Genomic DNA, 7,527 nt, shown 5'->3' with positions numbered 1-7,527 from the left:
ACAATCTTAGTGAAGGTATTTGCAATGAGGCATGGATCTAAAAAGGTAAAAGTGGGGGAAAGTTAAGTTTCTAATTATAAGCATCATCTTCCGGAAACTGTCACTTTTACCCACAATTCAGAAGAGAAACGTGGCTGTTAACCTCCTATGCACTTGTGTTGCAGTTGGTGTCTTGGCGGCTGTTCACCCTTCCACAGTAAGCACGCTTGGGAAGTAACTTTGCCAAAAGCCTTTGGACAGTCCTGCGTCAACACTGCGAGCCAAGTGGTAAGGCCTGTGGGGACAGAACCGTCTGGACGCTGGTGGCGAATCTGGGATGGGTGGATTCACTGCTGCTGGGGCCGGCGGTATTCACAGGAGTGCTTGGATTTCCTCCGGTTGGAATGAGAGATGTTCCCTTCCGCCCAAGGATCCCATGCAGACAGGGCTAGATGTACCTTCTGCAGCTTCTGCAGCAACCTGAGGCGAGTCGTTGCTAGAGGATCCTGGTGCCCTGCGCGTGCGTGAGGTTTGTTCTCCAGGGTACTGTGTGTGCTCCTCCCCACCCACCGTACGTTCCTCTCCGTCACTGGGCAGCGGAAGCGGTGGGCGCTGGGAGAACCCGAGGCAGGTGATGGTTGCAGCGCCTCCCGGTGGTGACCCCGGCTGGAGGTGCGTGGGCGCGAACCGCCACCCCGGCTGGAGCCAGCTTGCTGCGCCAGGGACTCCGCAGCCCTCCCAGCCCGGAGCGGAGTCTGACGAGGATTTCTTAGCGCTCAAGCGAGCGTTGGAACGGCGAGGCCGTGCCCTTGCCCTGTGGCTCCCGCTGGGAAACCCGAAGGAGAGGGGCTGTGGCGGGCAGGCGCCTCAGGGCAGTAGGCGCCCCGGGACAGCAGGACCGTGCTTCTTCCTTGGCCCCATTACACAGAAAGAGAAGGTGACGCGACTCGGCCACTCGGGCCTCGCTAAGACGCGGTTATTAAACGCTGCTTTTAGCCGATTGTATTTCCTGTCTCTGAATCCGTTTTCTTTCTCCCCTCTGGTTGGTTGGGTCTAGATCTGAGTCCGTCAAAGACAAGAAGCCTAGCAGATTGCCGCAGCCTCCCTTTGTCAGAATCCTGGCGCCCGGGCGCTGAGCGCGGCAGGGTTCGCCTGCTCCTGGAGCTGGTAGGTAGTTAGGTCGCCAGTGCATTGCCACCCTGAAGGCTGGGCGGAGTTCCAGATCTGTCTCGGGGACCTCCTGCGTGGGGGCGGAGGCTCTTTCATGGCCCTGAGATGCTCCGAGCCTTCCTGGTCAGCATGCGCTGCAGCCTCAGCGCTGGGGTCCCCCACCAAGTCCCGGGCTTTGGTGACATAAATGCCTTTTGCAGTGTCACCACCCAAGGAAAATTTATAGCGGTGTGGATTGAACTTTTGTTCTAAGTCTGTGTTCTTTATCTTGCGAAGGGAATCGCTAAGCATAGCCATTATATCATTTTGTGTCGTTTAATTTGATTTTCCCATAGGTACCTAATAGGACAGTTGAGGATGAGAGCACCCTTTAAAAACAAACAACTGGCCACGCGGTGACTCACGCCTGTAATCCCAGCACTTTGGGAGGCCAAGGTGGGCGGATCACCTGAAGTCAGGAGTTCGAGACCAGCCTGGAACAATATATAGTGAAACCCCATCTCTACTAAAAAATACAAAAATTCTTTGGGTGTGGTGACCCTCACCTGGACTCCCAGCTACTTGGGACACGGAGGCAGGAGAATAGCTTGAACCTGGGAGGCTGAGGTTGCAGTACCAAGATCATGCCACTCTACTCCAGCCTGGGCAACAGAGCGAGATTCCATCTCTCAGAAAAACAAAACTAACAACAACAACAACAACCCTTTTAGATACAAAAGTCCAAATTTTCAAAAGTGTACTTATTTCAATTGTGACTAAAAACCAACAAGCCTTTTCATGTCTTAAAACCAAGAAGCCTCTTATGACTTAACCATGGGCTCAAGAAGTGCCTGCAAAAGAGGGTGCAAAAACGCACTGTCCCCCTCTGCATCGAGATTGCTCCGATGAAAGCCTAAGAATGACCAGACCTTTTTAAACAAGGCAATGAAGTTGGGACAATCAGGAGAGACTCCCCTAAGAGCTGGCACAGTGGGACAAAGATAAACTTTGTTTCTGGATTCCTAGCCAGCTGGCTAGCCGCCTGAAGCAAGCCTGGCGACTGTGACTTCTCCTAGCAAAGACCAGAGAATATCCTCACTGGTCCCCAAGACGAGCTCTCCAGACATAAAACAAGATGAAAGCAAAATCTTATGATTTTCCTCCTTATGACAAACTACGCAAAAGACAGAGACAAGGAAAACAAGGATCACTCCTGGAAGGCTGTGATTAAAAACCAGTGGGTACTCGGAACCAAATTCATGAGAGTCACAGTTCAAGGAATTAAGTCTTATAAATGTTTTCTCCTATCAATCTGCATTGGAAAGAAGACGAAGAACCATGTTTACCTCCCTTTCTTGACTGGCCACTATGGACAGAGATCTAAGAGCTGACTGGGTAAGATTTCCTACGTTCTGCCATCTTTTGTCAGGTCTCCCCAGTCCCATCTCCAGGCTGCAGAGCTAGTGGGCATCCCTGCCTTTTAGGGTCCCTCCCTTGTCACCAGAACCTGTAGGGGAGGTGGAACTGCACCTCCATCCCCTTGGGTCCCTGGCTGGGCTCAAGAATTAAATTGATATAAGATAGATGAACAGGAGAAAAACACACAAGTACACTTAACACAAGTTGTATGTGGCACAGAAGCCCTCATATGGAAATGAAGACCTGAAGAAGCTGAGTCTGTTACTTACGTACTGAATTGGACAAAACATAGTAATTTGTGAAAACGAGGAAAGACAAAGAGTGTTGGGCTAGGGAGTTAATTGGGTAGAGATGTGTTCAGGAAGATGAGTTCACATAACAATGTTTGTAAAGAATGACTCCAGCCTTAGTTTTCTGTGCTGGATGATAGGAAGGTTGCAGAATCTGTCTTTGGGGGGAGCTGCTCTGCAAACCACCCCTACTGAGTTTCTCCTCTCTCACTTTCTCATTTCAGGCTGTGCTCCCTTCTTGCCCAGCTGTTCTGTAGAATGGCAGCCTCAATGTGGACCAAGCTATACCCCCTTCCTTTGATGCCTTTAGTTCAACTAAAAGAGGCTACAAGTTTCCAAATTAACTGCATTACAAACATGAAGATGGGAAAGTGAACAGAGGGAAGATGAGGACAGGCCAACCCCAAGGGCCAGCACTGCTGTCTTTTCTTGCTCCTGAAGCCCCTTCCTCTCCTGGCCTCTATGGAGAAGCTCCCCTAACGTTCCTCTCCCCACCCCCAGGGCTAGGCCACAGCCACCTCCTAGGTAGACAGTGGGAGACTACAGAACCACAGACCCCTCCAAACACCCTTGGTCTTGACAGGGCTGCGATTGCCCGCCCACTCTCTACTCCGCCTGCGTTCGGGGATCACCTCCAGCTTCCCTCTGGGCTCCATGCCCGCCCTGTTCCCCTTCTTGCCACATCAGCACTGTTCCTTAGTTGACAAAAATCTCCCTATGCTTCTGGACACCTCCTGCCCCTAGTTAAATCAGGATAGGCTCTGCCCAACTCTGGCCCGAGGTGTCTCTCTCTATCTCTCAGCCTTTCATGAGAATTTCTATTATTCATTCCCGGGACTGCACTCAGCACAAAACGAACCTTCCCGTTTATTCCAACAGGCACCGTGCCTGCTGGTGGGCGCATTTCTCTCCCTTTCTCAGACAGTTTAGGGCAGAACCATCCTTGCTCAATCTCATTCTCATCTCCCTTTTGGTTGCCTCTTAAAAACCGTAGCTCAGCTTCTTTTTTATTCAATATTAAAGCAGAAGAGTAAGGCTGGTGTCACTTAACACATCCTCCGGGCAGAGGGTGGGGTTGGGTTCCCTCTGCCCGGAGAGGAGCGTGGAATCCCCAGAAAAATGACCTGCTATCAAATCTGGACAAAGTTACCTTGAGGAAAAACAAAAAAAAACCTTAATTTTCCAGACACTTAAGTATAATTAATGTTTCCAGCTGGCAAGAAGATTATCAGTGGGCCCTTCTCTCAGAAATGATATAAGAAAACAAATTAGAGAAACAAAGTTGCTACTTATCTCTCCAAAAATATGTTGTACTTTGTACAAACCTCACCATGGAACAAATCAAGTGTGTGAAAGCCTGCAGTGCCAGCACATCTGAGAAAGGAGGGCCCAGAGGCCCAGACATGTCTCAGCTCAAATTTTTAAAGAAAACACTTAGGTTTGGTAGGGCACGGTGGCTCACGCCTGTAATCCCAGTACTTTGGGAGGCTGAGGCAGGCGGATCATGAGGTCAGGAGTTTGAGACCAGCCTGGCCAATATAGTGAAACCTTGTCTCTACTAAAAATACAAAAACTTGCTGGGCATGGTGGCACATGCCTGTAGTCCCAGCTACTTGGGAGGCTTAGGCAGAAGAATTGCTTGAACCCAGGAGGCGGAGGTTGCAGTGAGCTAAGATCACGCCATTGCACTCCAGCCTGGCAACAGAGTGAGACTTTGTCTAAAAAATAAAAAAAATAATTAAAAAACAGGAAAACAGACCTTTTTCTGATCAATAAGCTCTGAAAGTTTTTTTCTGATATAACTTTTTCCCCTTTAACAGTTTTTTGATGTATAATTCACATACCATACACTTTAAAGTACCCAACTCAGTGGGTTTTCGCATCCATCACAAAATGAACTTTCGAACATTTTCACCCCCACCCTCTTCCAATTCCTGTTTCCTTTACCACACACATCACTCCCAGGCCTAGGTAACCAGCAGTCTCCTGGCTGCCTTGATAGCTTTGCCTATTCTGGACATCCCACATAAAGGGAATTACACAACATGTGGCCTTTCATGTCTGCTTTTTTCACTTATCATAATATCTCCAGGGTTTAGCCATGTTGTAGCGTACTTCATTCCTTTTTATGGCTGAATAATATTCCACTGTACAGTGTTACGGGTTGAATTGTGTCCTCCAGAAATTCATATGTTGATGTTCTAACCTCCATCACCTCAAAATGTGGTCTTATTTGATAATGGGATCTTCCAAGATAATCAAGCTAAAATGAGTTAAGTAGGTCCTAATCTGGTGACTGCTGTCCTTATAGAGAGAGAGAGAATTTCAATGCAGTGATGCATATAGGGAGAACGCCATTCAAACAAAACGACAGGGATTTGCAAGCCACGGAAAGAGGCCTGGAATAGCTCCTTTCTTTGTAGCCCTCAGAAGGAATCACCCACCCCAATGCCTTGACCTCAGACTTCTGGCCTTCAGAGCAGTGAGACCACACGTTTCTGTTGTGTAGGTTGTGGTTCACTTTGCTGCAGCAGCCCTAGAAACTCGTACGTATGTGTATACCACATTTTGTTTCTCTCTCACTTGGCCTTTTGGGTCATTTCCACTTTTGGGCTTTTATGAGCAATGCTGCTCTGAGCATCCGTGCACATCTGGATATCCCAGATAAGCTTTTTTAAATTGTGTTTTTATTTATCTTGGATATGTACGTAGGAGTGGAACGCCGGGTCAAATGGTGACTCTGTTGAACTGTTTGCCACCTCTTCCAGTGTGGCAGTGCCCCTTCACATTCCCTGCAAGAACATATGAGGGCTCTCATTTCTCCACATTCTGTTGACACTTGTTATGATCTTTCTTTTTCACTGTAGTCATCTCAGTGGGTGACAGCGGCATCTCACTGTGGTTTTGATTTGCATTTCCGGGAAATGATATTGAGCATATTTTCATATGCTTATTGGCTGTCTGTACCTTCTTTGGAGGTTAAATATTTTGATCCAAATGTTCCAGGTGGTCCAGGCCCGTGCACCTCTGCAGACACATGCTGGCTGCACCACCCCTCCCCTCACTCTGATTCCAGTTATCTGACTTTCGTCAGTCTTTGGAGGCAAATTCTACACATTTTCCTACATCAGGGCCCTCATACTCTCAAGTCTATTGAACAAAGACAATTCTTTTCCCACCTTTGCCCTGTTAACCTCAACTCATTTTTCAGAGTTCAGTTCAACCATCACTGCCTCAGGTAAGCCTCCCTTGACTACCCCAGCTGAGGGTCCATCAGCTGGCTAAGCTTACAGAGAGGCCTGTATCAGGTAAGTGTAGTCAGTCTCAGATACAGCCTCAGTTCTACTAGGTACAGCTGTATCACCAAACTTTAATCTTTTCACTAGGCTAGGTAATCATACAACTTTAGAATTGAGTTTACTCTTTCAATTAGGAAGATGAATATCCCTACCTTTCAGTTAGATTTTATGAACTAAAAAATTATACTTTATCTTGCTATGAATTGGTTATTTTCTAAAATTTCATTTGGGCATTTAACAATCCAACCCATACCTGAGCTAGAATCCTTTGAAGTATCCAGATTAGGGTTGGGGCACTTTAAAGTTTGAGAGAAATAAAGTTGAAGAGTATCAAGAGGCTGAGCGTGGTGGCTCATGCCTGTAATCCCAGCACTTTGGGAGGCAGAAGTAGGCAGATCATGAGGTCAGTAGTTCAAGACCACCCTGGCCAACATGGTTAAACCCTGTCTCTACTAAAAATACAAAAAAAAAAAAAAATATTAGCCAGGTGTGGTGGCAGGTGCCTGTAATCCCAGTTACTTGGGAGGCTGAGGCAGGAGAATTGCTTGAACCTGGGAGGTGGATGTTGCAATGAGCTGAGATTGCACCACTGCACTCCAGCCTGGGTGACAGATCAAGATTCTGTCTTGGGAAAAAAAAGAGTATCAAGAATAAAGTAAGGCATTATGTTCATTTTCTTAGAAAGCTACTAAGCCAATATAAGAGAAGCAGCATCTGCTGTAGACTGAATCACTTCTCCAGACCCAAGGCAGCCTTGCATGTCAAACACATGCCCAGCTACAAATGGCAAAGAGTGCCGTATCTTCAGGGGAAAAAAGATTTAGACCAAGAAACCTTAAGCATTTCCCACTAAAGGGAGAGCAGAAGGCCAACCCACTTTATGATTATATTTGGTCTGCTTTCCTTGTCCTCCCTCCATTCTGTGCCAAGGGAGCCGTGTGGTTTCTTTGCTTCATCAGCTTCACAGCACCCTAAAAACTTCTGCGGCAAATAAGTCATTTGACACTGGAAAGGAAAAGGGCATGGGGTTTTAGATTCATTTTGTCTTGAAAAAGCAGACAATGGTGCTATTATACCAAGGAATGACTGTCCTTCCCCAGTTGATAATCATGAAGACCAATAAATGTCAGCTGATTTATTTAATGAACTGATACAAATGATTTGAACATAGGGAGCTGAAGATGGCCAGAAAATGTGGAATCAGAGCAGAGAAGGCCTTGAATGCAACCAGGAAGAGCTGGCATCAGGCAATGATTCTCTCCCACGAAGGATGAGGGAGAGTCAGTTACCTGAGAGCTTCAAACTGGAATGGGCCTTGCTGTTTCCAGTGGATATTGGAGAATGTCAATGTTCAGAATAGAAAAGACTGATACGGATGCTACTGCAGGGAT

At 47.2% G+C, this 7,527-nt stretch overlaps 1 long non-coding RNA gene across 1 annotated transcript; it reads left to right on the top strand.

Annotated features, from left to right (window-relative positions):
- The first annotated feature begins 564 nt into the window (after window positions 1-564).
- LOC144576634 (uncharacterized) lies at window positions 565-4,883 on the top strand. Its single transcript, XR_013518872.1, has 4 exons — window positions 565-916; window positions 1,037-1,146; window positions 1,485-2,523; window positions 3,062-4,883. It is a non-coding gene; the product is annotated as an uncharacterized LOC144576634 (long non-coding RNA).
- Window positions 4,884-7,527: the final 2,644 nt, after the last annotated feature.

The sequence above is a fragment of the Callithrix jacchus genome, chromosome 6, assembly GCF_049354715.1.
Source record: "Callithrix jacchus isolate 240 chromosome 6, calJac240_pri, whole genome shotgun sequence".
Lineage (NCBI taxonomy): Eukaryota > Metazoa > Chordata > Mammalia > Primates > Cebidae > Callithrix > Callithrix jacchus.
The sequence above is the reverse complement of the archived record's forward strand: the minus strand, read 5'-3'. Positions and strand labels throughout refer to the sequence as shown.